Below are 15,006 nucleotides of genomic sequence, written 5' to 3' on the forward strand. Positions count from 1 at the left end.
TAATTCCTGACTTCCTAATATATTCCATTGATCTATGTGCCTGTTTTGTACCAGTTCCATATTGCTTTGATGACTATAGCTTTGTAGTATATTTTGAAATCAGAGAGCATGATACTACCAGCTTTGTTGTTTTTTTTTTCTCAAGATTTCTTTAGCTATTCAGAGTTTTTTGAGGTTTCATTTTACCCAAGAACAATAGAATATGCATCATTTTCAAGTGCACATTCTCCAAGATAGGTCATATGTTAGGCCACAAAACAAGTCTCAATAAATTTAAGAAGATTGAAATCATATCAAGTACTTTCTGACCATACTGCGTGTGTGCAATGCGCTCTCAATGGTCGGCCTGGGTGAGGATGCGGCCACGCCCTTCGGTGCCAACCAAGGTAAAGATCGAGGTCGGAAAGCCACGAAAGGTACTTTCATTGGTTTTACTGGAGCACTAATCTCGTGAGGAGGCATTGCCTACATCAGCAGATGTGCGCTTTGTAATAGGCTATGATATCCTCACTGTCTGCATCAGCTTCTCTTTCTTGATCTTCCTCTGGGGCCAGAGCTGTTTCATCACCAAGACCCCTAGCTGCAGTGCCTTCCTCCATATGTTCAAGATTTTGGCATATTCGTGCTGTCCCCTAAAGAGGACCTGAGAACGGGGCAGGGTCGTGGTGGTGAAGGCGGTGGACTCTTTAAGCAAACAAAGTCTGATTTGTGTAAAATATCTCCTGGAGGGCCATTTACGAAAGACTAAGGGGAAGATGCGAAGTCTCTTGTCGAGATTATTCCCACGTTCTTGGCTTTGATACCTTGCCGGACAGTGTATTTTCAAATGCAGACGATGCGTGTGTTACATCTTTGGGGATTCAGGTATCTTCAGTACGTTTCCTGCAGCCTGGCCCACCATGTCCCACATGGTGCTCGTCCTCCTGTTAATTCCCATTTTGAGAAGACACAGCTCACTGCTGTCGTCCTTAGTAAAGGATCGCTGTGGAATGTTCTTTGTCAGGTGTTCTGCCTTCCTTGCAGGATTTTGAAAAGCAAAAGGCTGGACCCATGAAAGAGAAAACCATTACCCAGATCTCTGGGAATGTCGGGTATTTTGCCGTGGACTTGCTGGTATGGTGGCAGGTCCCACAGTTCGTGCTGATTGGCATCAGTGGGATATTGGCGAGTATAAAGCAGGTCTGGAATTCGCATCCTCCATGGCCCCCAGGTCCATGCAGAGTGCCTTCAGGGCTTGTTCTTTTTCTTCTCTGGCTCTAGGTCCTTCGTGGGCTCGGGCCTGCCGGCGCTGGTGCCCATCGAGGCCATTGGGTAGATGAGCAACCACGCAGACTTCAGTAATATCAGTGGCTGCCATTGAACTATTACTTCTTTCTTCTAGCTGCTATTCAAGCAGTTTCCTCCTGCTTTACCTTATTGTTTCTGTCAAATATGTCCGTCAGCGATCAAGAGCAAATGGGCCCTGGCTCCTGTTGCTCAGTGGTTAGAGAATGGGCCTGTGCACCAAAGAGTCTCGGGTTCATTTCCTGTTAAGGGCACGTACTGGGTGGCAGGTTCGTTCCTGGGCCGCAGTGGGGGAGCGTGTGTGGGAGTCAACAAATCCATGTGTCTCTCTCGCATCAATGATTCTCTATTTCTCTCTCTCTTTCTCTACCCTTTCCTCCCTCTCTTCCACTCTCTCTAAAAAAAAAAAATCAATAGATATCTCTGGGTGAGGATTAATAACAACCAAAAAAAAGATTGAGTCAGATGCTTGCTGCCTGCAGGAGGGCCTGATTTCTCTGAAAGTCAAGTTGGGCCCATTAGACTGACCTTTCAGGGCAGGAAGTGGCTGGGCGAGCACTGAGGAAAGCGGCACTTTCAGTTGCCATAAATGTCTGACTTGCCTAAAACTTGCATGATACCTTCCTTTCTTCTACCCAGATCAGCGGTTGCCAACCTGTCGGACCTAACGGACCACCAGCGGTCCACGGACTACTGGTTGGTGACCACTGACCCAAATGAACTAGGTAAGTGCCTGACTGTGGTTTATCATGTTATGCTGAGCTCTCCTGGAGCCAAAATGCAGAAGTTTGTTGTTTCTAGTCAGTAAAGATCTCTCTGTCCATCCTGCAGCTGGTTTCCCCTTTGACAAAACCCACAGATGGAAATTCACGGTCTTGGGAGACTGCACATATGTTAATTGGCATCTTAATATTTTAAACAAATGTTATCATTATCTCCCCACAACCTGACTTTTTTTTTTTCTTTTTGATTAATAAATATTTACTTGTATTGAAGAATGGGAGGATTTTTCAAGAGATAAAAATGTGGTCAAATGCTACAAAAATTGTATATAGAGGTCGTGGTGATGGTTCTTTCATAAGCCACACATCTTGCCATTGCCAGGTTCTTTGGCACAGGCTGGTAGTGAATGTATTTATCTGCTGCTTCAAGGAGTACTTACTTTTAAACTATTGACATTGCTTTTTCTTTTTCTTAAGTAAGACTGTGTCCTATCTCATTGTGCAAAACAACTTAAAATAGTATGTTAAACCTTGCCTAGTCAGTCCTTATGTATAATTTCATTTTGGATACCACTAAGAGAGACTAAAGACCCATTGTGAGAGGATGTAAGGAAACCTTCTTTTGAACAGAATCAATGCAATTCAAAATGGTAGAAAGCGTTAAATATGAACCTGAATGATTTGACTAGTCACCGACTTCTATATCATTATTTTACATGCACGTGGGGTTCTGATTTTGTTAGATAAACTATTCTTTATTTATTGATGTAAAAAAAGAAGGAGATTCTGACATGTGCTACAACATGAATGAAACTTTTGGACATTATGCTAGTGAAATAAGGCAGCCACAACAGGGCACATTCTGTATGATTCCACTTATATGAGGACCTGGAGCAGTCAGATTCCTAGAGACAGAAAATAGAATGGTGGTTGCTCAGAGCTGCGGACAGGTGGTGTAGTTGTTTATTATTTCACTAGAGGCCTGGTGCATAAAATTCATGCATGGGGGTCCCTCAGCCCAGCCTGCACCCTCTCCAATCCAGGACTCCTCGGATCAGGCCTAAACCGGCAGTTGGACATCCTGCTCACAATCTGGGACCACTGTCTCCTAACCACTCGCCTGCCTACCTGCCTGATTAACCCTAACTGCCTCTTATTGCTGGCGTGATTGTTTCCTAACTGCTCCCCTGCTGGCCTGATTGTCCCTAACTGCCTCTGCCTTGGCTCTGCCACAGTGACTTTGTCCAGAAGGACATCTGGAAGGATGTCCAGTCTAATCAGCATATCACCCTTTTATTAGTATAGATGGGTTTGGAGTTTCAGCTGGGATGATGAAAAGAGTTTTGTGGATGGTGGAAGTGGTAGTATAATGATGTCAACATACTTTAATGCCACTGAACAGTACACGTAAAAATGTCCAAGAAGATAAATTTTTCACTGTGAATTTTACCACAATTCACATAAAATAGGATGGTTCATGCAGTACTTTCTGAGGTGAGAGCTGATCCTAGGACAGGCTGTTGTGTCCTCAGATGTCATGTGCCTTGTGCTAGGAACACTGGTATAGCTGTCATGTCCTCCCTGGCCTGGCCCATGTTCCCTGATGTCCTCTTATTTGCAGGCTCTGAATTCTGCATCTTGTGCTCAGCTCTGAGTGTCTCATGCGGTTGAGCACTCTCACGCCAGGGCTCAGTGGGCTCCGGCCCTTGGGAGTGGTGTGTTTGTGGGCAAGCCTGGTCTGTGGTTTCTAAGATATTGACTAAGTTTCGTGTTGCAACCTTGGGAAGAAGGATTGGGTGTTTTTTGCATGAAGAAAAACATTGTGGTCTGATTTACACGTGGGTGAGTTTTCAAGAATAATTACATGTAAGACTCGCTTCAGAATGTGTGATCCAAAAAGGAAAACAAAGTGTGATCCCATTTATGATGCAGATGGAAACACAAAAGTTTGTGCTGCTCTTAAATTCCCAAGAATGTTGAGCACAACTTGTGGTGGATCAAAGAGGCCCTTTAAGTACTTTTCAGAGTCTGGTGGGAGACATCCGTGGGTAATGCCTCCTTTTGGCACCCAAACTTCTTTTCCTCCATCACTACTTTGCACATCTCCTAAGGGTTTCAAGTCCAAGGTGTCATGCTTCTCTTTGCCCTCTCTCTTCCCCACAGCCAGGTGCAGGTGGCAGAGACCGGCGAGGCTGGCCTCTTTTCCTGTGCTTGCTGCCCAGTTTGCATTTCTCTTTGTGTGAATTGTCCTCCACATTCTTCAGTTTTTTACATAAAAGTTGTCACTTTTTCCTTATTAAATTGTGTATAATTCTGGGTGCAAGTTCTTTAACTGTTATGCATGTTGCATATATTTTGTTTCATTCTGTTGTACTTAAGTGAAAACATACATAGTCCTTTTGTTTATCACCTTTGCATTTTATTTCTATTTAATTTAATTTAATTTAAAAAATGTCATATTTCTTGTCATGCTTTTATAGTATGTGCTTTATGTTTGTTCTTTGATTCATTTGGAATTCATTTTTATGTATACGGTGTAAGGTAGAGACATAAACTGAATTTTGTCCCAATAAACCTTACTGATTATCCCAACAGAATTTATTTAATTTCCCCCTGATTTGTGATGCCATCAATTTCATATTCACTTACTTACACACATGCACACACATACACACGCAACTACATTCTAAGCATTTTAAACAGTTATTTATCTAGATACTGATTTAGTTTTCAAGAAAAGCATCTTTGAGTTCATTAAGCAACTAATTTATCTATGCTGTTGTATTTATTAATTCTGCAGTTTGCTTTGCTATTTTGTGGGTTTTTTAATTTCTTGAGTTGAATAGTTATTACACATTTTTATTTAAAAAAATTTTTAGATGTTTGCATGAAAGACTAAATTTTTTTCAGAGTGCCTCTCTGAAAGCAATGTGCAGGTTTTGCTATGCTTAGCCCTGTTTGTTTTAAAATAGCTCACTACTCTGCTTGAGTTTTTCTGTGGTTTTAAAGTTATTAGATGAATTGGATTTTTGGCTCGTGTTCTGCTATCAATTTATATCTTATGGAATTGTGTTCAATAAAGATGCCCTGTGAGATCTGGCCTGAAAGCCTGTTGAGGTTTTCTTTGAAGCCTAACAGTGGCCAATTTTTCTGTGGGTTTTATGTGCTTGAAATGAATGTGTATTTTCTGCTTGTGGATACAAAGTTCTCTATTAAATCATTCAAATCTTCTCAACCCTCACTTTTTGGCAGGCCTATTTAACCTGCTGAGTTTTGGATGAAATCTGTTAAAGTGTCTATTGTGTGGGGGACTTGTCCATTTTTTTTTTTTAACTTTCTATCAGTGTTTGCATTAACTATTTTTGTGCATCAAGGTTGATGATAACATAGATTTTACTTTCTTATTGATTAGATATGCTTTTCTCTGTCCTCTTTGATGCTTTTACCTTTGAACTTTATTGTCTGAAAGTAACATTGCTCTGGTATATATTTGTTAGTGTTTGCCTGCTATACTTTTTTCTTTTTAACTTTTCTTTTTATCCTATTTGCATTATTTTGTTTCGGGAGTGTTTTGTAATCCCAGAATTTCTGCCTTTATAGAAAGATTTAACCTTGCTTTTTTAGTGATTACTAACGTTTGAATTTATTCTTTCCATGTTGTTCTATGCTTTATCTCTATAATGCTATCTGATCCGCTTTTTAAAATTTTTTTTAAAAAAGGTCTTTTTTTGCCTTTTGGTTGATTGGTTTTTATTTTCTTGTTTCTCTTTTATTTTAATGGATTGAAAGTAATACATCTCAAGTCTATATTTTTCTAGTGATCACCCTTAGAACTTTAATTTACACCTTGGTACTTACTTTCCCTACCAATGTTGATTTAACTGCCTTTACGTCTCTCATCCCACACTGTCCCAAGCTGAACAAGTTGCAACCTTAACTCTCCTCTCCCTGCCCTCACTGCTTGTCCTTTTCAGGTGATCTAGACTGAGCATCAAGATCATTGTTAATTTTTTCTTACAATCAACACCTACTTAGATGTAACTGTATATTTTATTTTTTCTATCACTTTTAAAATTCCCTGACTATCTCTTGGGCTATATTGCTGAAGGACAGTCTTAGTGATTCTTCCAGAAAAAGTCCTGAAGAATAAACCTTTTGTGTTCCTGTTAACCAGGTGTTGCTGCATTCGTGCTACATAACAATTAATGCATGGTCCTGTGACTTCTAATGGCAAACATATGTTTAGCTGGCTTGTGGGTTTGTTGGCCGGCTGGAGATTGGCTGCTTAGGGATAGGCTTGGCTTCAACTGTAAATCAGATTTGAACCTGCCCCATGTATCTCATTCTGGGAGAAGCAGCTCCCAGGACATACTCTTCTCATGGCAAATCACAGGAGCTCAAGAGGCTGGCCAAACCAGGCAATGACATCTCAGGTTTTTGCTCACATGTCATTGGCTCAAGCAAGTCACATGGCTAAGCCTAAAGCCAATAGGCTGGGGATATATATTCCTCCTCCTCTGCTAGGAGGCATTTTTAAGGTCCCATAGCCTAGGGAGGGAGTGAAGAACTGGGAACAATAATTTAATTTACCATGATGTAAATGAAACCCCCTCCCCCCTCACAGTTAAACGATAGTTTAGTTAGGTATAGAATATTCTATTCTTTTCTCCCTTCACCCTCCTCCTTCTCTCTCCGCTGCCTTCCCTCCCCTCCTCCTTCTTCATAAAGGCTATCCTCTCTTATACCTGGAAGATTTTACTTGTGCTCTTTTTAATACCTTTTACTCAAATTTTAAAAATGTCTATTTTGATTGGTATACGATTAATTATGTTTACTCTTATGTTTACTCTAGATTCTTTGGACAATTTATTCTTCCATTTATGAGAATGATGCTTCTTTCATGATGCTTGCTTTCTTTAAATATTCGTCCTGTTGTGGCTGTTTTCCAGTTTTGTATTGGAGATTGTCTGAGCGCCATGTGTCCTTTACTATAACCTAGTGATGAGGGTGTGGTGGGACTGGAAGGCGGTCTCTGGATGTGCGGCCTGCATCCATCTCATCTTATCTCTTAGGGGTCTTGTGAGCTTCTGGTCCTCTGGGCACGTTTTTCTGGTTGTCTATCCCAGTTAGGGATGGTTTTATGTTATATAACACACACTTCACTGTCATCTCCAGAGGTCTGAGATGAGAGCAAAGGAAAGCGTGTGTGCTCTGGCTGGTTTCTCCTCAGATCCCTTTCTTGAGTAACTCTTTTGAAAAGGGAAGTGAGAGCCTAGGAGAGAGGGGAGCAGGAAAGGAGCCAGCTACTAAAACCCTCTTTACGTGTCCCTTCCTGAGTTACAGGTCTGACTAGGCTCTGGGGACCATCACTGGGCAGGGATGCAGATAAAGTCTGCTCTTTCCCTCTTCTGCCTTCTGCCTCTCCTCGCCTCACACCCCCTGTGCTGGGGAAGTTTGGGAAGAAGATGGCCACGGCTCAGGTCCTCCCCCCTGGTCCTTGCTGGCTGTAAGCACCCTCTGCATCATTGACGCTCACATGGGGGCCCTCTTGGGAGGCATATTTGTGGGTTCTGTGGAGGACCCAGCAGGCTCCCCCACTGCACACTTTCACAAATGTGGGAAAGCGCCTTGGGCTCAAACATTTTTTTTTAAACTGTGTCCTTTATTCAAGGAATGTGTTACCACCTGAAGAGGCATTCATGCAGTTGTCAAACATTTGTTGAGTGTGTTAGCTACATAGGTAAAAATCAGGGCATACAAAGATAATTTGAGGAGATAGGTCCTGCCTCGCTAGGGCTTTTCATCCCATAGAGCAGTGGTTTTCAACCTTATTAATGCCGCGACCCTTTAATACAGTTCCTCATGTTGTGGTGACCCCCAACCATAAAATTATTTTCGTTGCTACTTCATAACTGTAATTTTGCTACTGTTATGAATCGTAATGTAAATATCTGTGTTTTCTGATGGTCTTAGGCGACCAACCACTGCTGTAGAGCCTAAGACCATCGGAAAACACAGATATTTACATTATGATTCATTAACAGTAGAAAAATTACAGTTATGAAGTAGCAACGAAAATAATTTTATGGTTGGGGGTCACCACAACATGAGGAACTGTATTAAAGGGTCGCAGCATTAGGAAGGTTGAGAACCACTGCCATAGAGGGATACCGCCACACGGGGCGAGAGCACCTGCGGAATATACGATACATATGCTGTTGCTTCTGCTTGCTGAGGTGGAGAGATGGATAGACCGGTCGGGAAAGGTTTGTGGAGGGTACGAGTGTTAAAGGAGTCATGAAAGTAAGTGGGCATTTTCTGAGCAGTGTAAAGGGGGAGAAGATTGTGACAAGTGTGGCTTTGAGGTAGCCCCCATTCCAGGCAGTGAGACAGTGAGTACCCAGAAGGCTCTGAAGGGGGAGATGGCTGCTCTCATTTTGGGTTTCAGAAAGACCCATCTGGCAGGGGATGGGAAGGGTTGGGAGCGGCAGGTCAGATGGGGGACACATTAGAGGCTGTTTGGAGTTCTGAGAGCTGGTCAAGGAGAAAGTGCCCATGAAGGGGTTCCTGTTTGTAACCTCTGTGTACACGCATGTAAGTATGCACATGTGCATGGACACACACTCTTGCACAGCCAGGTGCAGACGCTGCTGGACCAAAATCACTGCTTAGGCTAGCGCCAGGGCACATGGCCGTGGAAGGGTGCGGCCCACAGACACAACAGCTCTGGAGGCCAATTTCCTTAAGAAGCACCTCTTCTCGGGCTCTGGGGAGAGAGACAAGCTGAGCCTGAGAAGGGAAGCAGGGCCTCAAAGTGATGTAATTGCCCACACCATGCAGGGCAAGGTGGGAAGGGAGGCCTCAGAATGAATGAGTCAGTGTGATTGCGGGAAAGGGGAGGGGGAGGATGCTGAGTCACCCAGGAAACCCTGTGCATCAGGAAGATGGAAGAGGTGGCTCATCTTGTCCTCCCATGTGTGCTGTTGATAGGAAGTCGTCGTGAGTCCCAATAGGTGAGGTCAGAAGTACCTGGCTGCCTGCTGTTTTGTCGCACGTGTCCCTTTACCAGCTGGGCTAACTCCAGGGCCTGCGGTGTGCCCTCCCAGGTTTCCTTCTCGGAGTTCCATGTCCCTGGCACTGAGCCTCACAGTTAAAATCTGGACCGGCTAGGAGTGCTCTACGTTTTGGAAATGGCATTACCCGGTGCAGTTAACACTAATTATAACTAGATTTTATTTCCAACAATGCTCAGATGAAAACCTTTCGCCTTCATACTGTTTTCCTGTAGAACAGGTGTGACGAAGTGGCATTGTCAGATTTTATTTTGGGTTGAAATGTCTCATGTTGGATTTTGGCACAGAAACAATTTATCTTGGAGTGTTATAAAATGCCCTTTCAGCTATTTTCTTATAATAGAAAAGTAGGAAAAATCATCTTCACTGTGGTGTATTTTCCCCAACAAGGGCTTGTTGGGTTCGTGTCATGAACTTAAAACTGCTAGGTGTTGTTGTGTGGGGAGGGGGAGAGGGAGTTATAACACAAGTGAAAAAATACTTAATTTATCTAGAGACCACTTTCTAGGAGCCTTGATTATCTGGAACATGACCAACAATAAGATTATAGTAAAAACTAGAGGCCTGGTGCACAGATTCATGCACTAGCATGGTCCCTCGGCCTGGCCTGCGGGGATTGGGCCAAAACTTAGCTCTCTGACATCCCTCGAGGTGTCCCGGATTGTAAGAGGGTGATTCTCGGATGACTCACACCGGAATCGGGCTCCCTCCTCTCGGGTTCCGGGTGTGTCACCCCAAACCACAACTGCCAAGTCACCGCAGCTCAGCAGCTCCTGCATTGAGCGACTGCCCCCTGGTGGTCAGTGTGCATCATAGCTTCCAGTGGGATGGTCAAACGGTTGGCTGATTGCTTAGGCTTTTATATATATAGAATATATAGATAGCCACCAAACTGCCAAAATGTTATCAAAAGTCCAAGCACCCAAGCTCTGGCTTGTAACATACGTTTGTTTGATTCTCCTTCATAGTCAATTTACTCTGAATTCAGATACAATAAAAACAGCCTTGGCCATGTGCTTTCCTTGAGCCTTCCAGCAGTAGGTGCCCTGCAGTCGGAGTGACAGCTGGCAGGCTGACCGTGAGGCGGGAGAGGAGAGTAAGAAAGCAGGTGGGAGAGAAACCAGCTGCTGAGCCAGAACAAGGGCAGGAGACAGAAGTGTGGCAAAGGCTGGGGACCACCCAGAGGAGTTCAGACTTTGACCCATGTTGTGATGGTGCACTCCACACAGAAAACTTTCTATCCTATATGGTTAAAATAAGCAACTTGGCCCTGGCTGGTGTTGCTCCGTGGTTAGAGTGTTGTCCCACTCACAAAGGGTCGCAGGTTGGATTTTCGGTCAAGGATATGTACCTGGGTTGCAGGTTCTATCCCAGCCAGGTCAGAGCATACGTGTGAGGCAACCAATGGATGTGTCTCTCTTACATCGATGTCTCTCTCTCTCTCTCTCCATCTTCCAACTCTCTCTAAAGGATCAATGGAAAAAATATAGGTGAGGATTGACAAAAAATAAAAATAAATAAAAGCAATTTTCAAATGTTGCATTAAAGGAATATTCACTTTTGTGAAACTCTTATTTTCTCCAAAGGCTACCACTGAGACACCCCAGCCCAGTCGGCAGGCGGCCCATCCTCACTGAGGTCCCCGCAGTGAGCGGAGCCCAGGAGGCTCTGCCTGTCTGGTTCGCTGTGGCAGGAGAGTGCAGCGCCTTACACGGTGTAAGCATCAAAAATATGTTAACTTATTTCTTTTAGTCTACTTTCTCTCCGTCAGTCAATTCGCTTGTTCTACCGTGTAGCTCACTGATTCTTTTCTCTGTCCCCTCCGTTTCACTTTGAGTCCATTCCACAGAGCTTTTTATTTCAGCTATTTTACTTTTCAGTCCTAAAATTTCTATTTGATTCTTTAAAAAAAATATTTCCTTTTCTGCTGAGGCTTTCAATTTACTTGCTGAGAGTTTCTATTTTTCATTCGTTTCACAGGCGTGTGTAATAGCTTGTTGAAGCATATTTATAATGTCTGCTTTAAAATCGTTGTCAGATTATTCTAGCATCTCTGACACCTCAATGTTGGTATTTACAGATGCCTCCCTGCTGAGAGGGAGGGAGGGGCTCAGTGCTGCTCCCCCTGTGGCCTCAGTGGACACCACTTGGGGGCAGAGGAGACATTACTGTGGGCACTCCTGAATCCGGACTCCCGCCTCCTCACTAGCTCAGCAGGGCGGGGGAGCCTCATTTATGCAGAGTTGGGGTGGAACCCAGAGGTTCCAGGTGGTCTCCACCAACACTGCCTTGTGGCAGGAAGTGCTTTTCACTGTGGGTGGGGATGGAAGTTCCGGCTTTCTACTCCGCCTCTTCTGATGCCACCTGACGGGTGGATGGGGCACCTCCTGCAGGCACTTCATTGTGCCTGTGCTTGTGTGGGTAAGAGTGGGGCCACAGCTTTTTCTGCGGCATGTGTTTGGAGTGGGGTGGTCTAAAAGTTTTCTGTCTTTCTAGTCTGTTCTTTTGCTGTCCTTCGGTGGACAGAGAAGGCCCTGGTCCGGGTTAATTTGCCTGTGCCCATTGGTGTTCCCAGTTTGCTGGCTTCTTCAGCTGCAAGTCTGGGAAGAGTAAGGCAAAAATATGAATTCAAGGAGCCCCGGGCAGGGGTGCAGTTGGCTGGAGCGTCGTCCTGTACACCAAAAAAGGTTGCAGGTCTGATTCCCGGTCAGGGCACATACCTGGGTTTTGGATTTGATCCCGGGTCTGGGCATGTACGAGAGGCAACTGATTGATATTTCTCTTTCACATCAATGCTTCTCTCTGTTTCTGCAGCCTTCCCTCCCTCCCTTCCTCTCTCTCTCAAATCAATAAACATATCCCCGGGTGAGATTAAAAAATAATTTAATTAAAAATTTAACTCAGAGAACTCATCATTGTTTTGTTACTTGGATTCTGAGTTCCCTAGCCTGTCTGCGTTCTCTCCATCTCCCAGGCCTCTATGTATGTATGTATGTATGTATGTATGTATGTATGTATGTATCGTACTTCATGTCCAGGGCTTTTAGTTGAACTCAGCAGTAGAAACAGGAAAAGTACATGTATTTTATCTTCCCATGAGCTGAAATTCTGGTATTACAGTTAAGAAATTTGCTCATTTTAACTAACTTGTGACAGATTTCAGCATAGTGGATTATTAATCTCTAAATGTGATCAAATTCCAATATAATAAAAGCATAACTGGAGGGGCTGGGTTTCATATCCCACAGACCAATTATATGGTGTTTTATATTATACTGTGAGTTGCTTCTGTGAGCAAATCTTGTTACTAGATCCCTCCCCGTAGCATTCTTCTTAGAAATCCATGCTGAGAAATGCCTTCATCTAGTGGGCTTATGTAAGATTAGCATCTGAACACATTGCTTAACTAAAGTACTATTTCTACACAAACTGTGATTTATATCCGGAAATGTACTCTTGACATTTCTTAAAGGAACACAACTAGCTAATTTATGGCAATCACTTACTTAGCTGACTTGGCTTTTCGGACAAAAAAAAAAAAAATCATTCAGTGAGAATGGTGGGTCTGCCAGGTATGAGGAGGATGGTAGAGCTGGAAGAATGACGAGAAAAAGTGGTCCCTGACCCAAGAATCCACTGTCTAGTGGGAGAGGGATAGGCAAAGAAAGGATTTCAGTAAGAGGTGCGGGGCAGGTGTTGTAACAGGGGGAAGAGAAAGTCCTAGAGGGACCGTGGTGGGGGGAGCTCCCTGGCCTGGTGGGTGATGGGCACCGATGTTGGGAAGCTGCACGGGAGAGGTGAGCAGCCACTTCAGAGCTAGAAGGAATGACGGTGCAGCAGGCGAGGAGGAGAACCCATTGCTGCTGAAGGAGAAGGGGGACATGGATCCAGGCCAGGAGACATGGCTGGAAATAGGGGCAGGGGCAGAGCACAAAAGATCTGGATGTCATGGATTGAGTAAGAATACTTTCAAAGAAAAGAAAAAAAGTTTGAGGAAATAATGCTCTTCAGTCTTTGATTTGTGGTTTTGCAGTAGAATATAGGAACAAGACCAGAAAGATGAAAATATGAGGAGCCCTGTCATATGTGGAAGAACTGGAGGTGCTGCCCTCCAAAGGCATTGCCAAGAAAAGAGGAGAGTGGGCAGGTGGGAGGTGTGCACGTGTGATGGGAAACCCTCAGGGAAGAGGCATTTTCTGATGTTGGGTAGCTCTGAGGCCACTGTCAGACCCATTTCTCTCCAGCACAGCGAGGTGTTCAGAGCAGTGCGCAGATGCCCCAGGCTGCCCTGGGGATCAGGGGGTTCCCTGTTATTGAAAGTGCACAAACGTTGAAAATGTTGGCGGCCACCTACTGGTCCAGCGACGTTGTTTGAAAATGGAGGCGCTCAGTGGGAGGCGCTCAGTGGATTAGATGGGCTCCTGGGTCCCTTCTACCTCAGAGGTTCTCTGATTCTCCCTGAACCTCAAGTGAGTCTGATGCAGGACAAAGTGGGTTACTGATAGGCCCAGGTGAAAGTCATGCTGGGATGCAGGCATGAAGCACTGGTCTACCAGGATCCACTCTGAAGGAAAGGGCAACATCACAGTTTCCATTATAGGCCTTCACAGTTTCCTCCACAGGCCTTCCCTTTTCAGCCCTCACCAGCCTTCTCAGCCCTTCCAGATTGGTGTGGCTCCGTTAGAGCCGCACGGGGAACCTGCTGTGGATGCCTGGGTGGATTCCTCCACGTGCACCTAGAGCGGACCCCGTCCCCAGGCCTGCTCCAGAATCACACTTGTTCCATGACGGGGTTGTTTTGACCCAGGGCCATTGTACTATTGCAGACGTGGTTTCTTTAGAGCTGGGAGGGAGCTCAGCGAGCCATGCGGGAGCACAGAGACAAAGACACTCTCTGTGGGAAACGGTGTGCTCTTCTTCACGAACTGTGTTCACAAATATTAGCTCTTCCTCTTCTGCTCATCCCCTTACCTCCTACCCAATCTGGGACAGATTCATAACAAAAAGACACAATAGCTAATGTATTGAATATTTAGAGTATTTGAGGCAATGTCCCCCATATTTAACCTCCTCGTAGGTCTGATTTTTTTTCTATTTAACAGTGGGGAAACTGAGGCCCAGAGTGACCAGGGAAGGTGCCCAAGCTGGCAGAGCTGGAGCCTCATTCCTGAGCCATCTCGAGAGTCTCTCTCTGAAGCTTCATTTGATTTCTTTCAGCTTGCAACATTCTAGAATATGTCATAGTGGAGCTGGTCCGAGCCAGGCTCCTTTCTACCACCCCCCTCTCCCTCCCCGGGGCCACAGGATTCATTCATATATCATGGTGTGTAGTTATAGATCATCCATTCTCTGAATGTTTATATGTTGGTTCTTTTTATTGTGGCCTTTTGGCAAAAGTCACTGGTTTTCAAAAACAAAAAGCCTTTGGGGGGGAGGGGTTTAATGTAACTCCTGCTGCCGGGCGCTGGAGAGCTGAGCTCTAGTCCTGCCCTGGGGACTCCCCTGCCCCCCATCCCCCTCAGCTCTCCCACACCTGCCTCACTGCGTGCACTCCCACGAGGAGGTACTCCGTCAATGCTCCCTCCATCCTTCCCGTTTCCTCCCCGAGGAGGGTGGCAGTGCCTTGGCGACATCATGTGGAGATGAGGGGACCGTGTCTCTGCAGGACCTCTGGGTGTTTGCTCAGCATTTAGAGCACCTGCTGCATATTCAGCGTTAGTTGTACTTGGTCTCTTTGATGGAGAAGAGGAGGAAGAGGAAGAAAATGGAAGGAGGGGGTAGGAAGGAGGAGAGGCAGGCCTGTCAGTGTGGCCTCCATGCCTGGCCTGCAGGAGTCCTGTCCCCAAATAGACACTTGGCTGCGTGGCTGCGCAGGGCCCAGGATGTCTGCTCCCACGAGAAGGACGTCCTTGTGTTCCCCAGCGCGT

The 15,006-nt window shown here is 45.0% G+C and overlaps 1 pseudogene; it reads left to right on the forward strand.

Moving 5' to 3' along the window:
• Positions 1-337: 337 nt before the first annotated feature.
• Positions 338-1,487, forward strand: LOC103302914 (solute carrier family 15 member 4-like; annotated as a pseudogene).
• Positions 1,488-15,006: the final 13,519 nt, after the last annotated feature.

The sequence above is a fragment of the Eptesicus fuscus genome, chromosome 16 (assembly GCF_027574615.1).
Source record: "Eptesicus fuscus isolate TK198812 chromosome 16, DD_ASM_mEF_20220401, whole genome shotgun sequence".
NCBI lineage: Eukaryota > Metazoa > Chordata > Mammalia > Chiroptera > Vespertilionidae > Eptesicus > Eptesicus fuscus.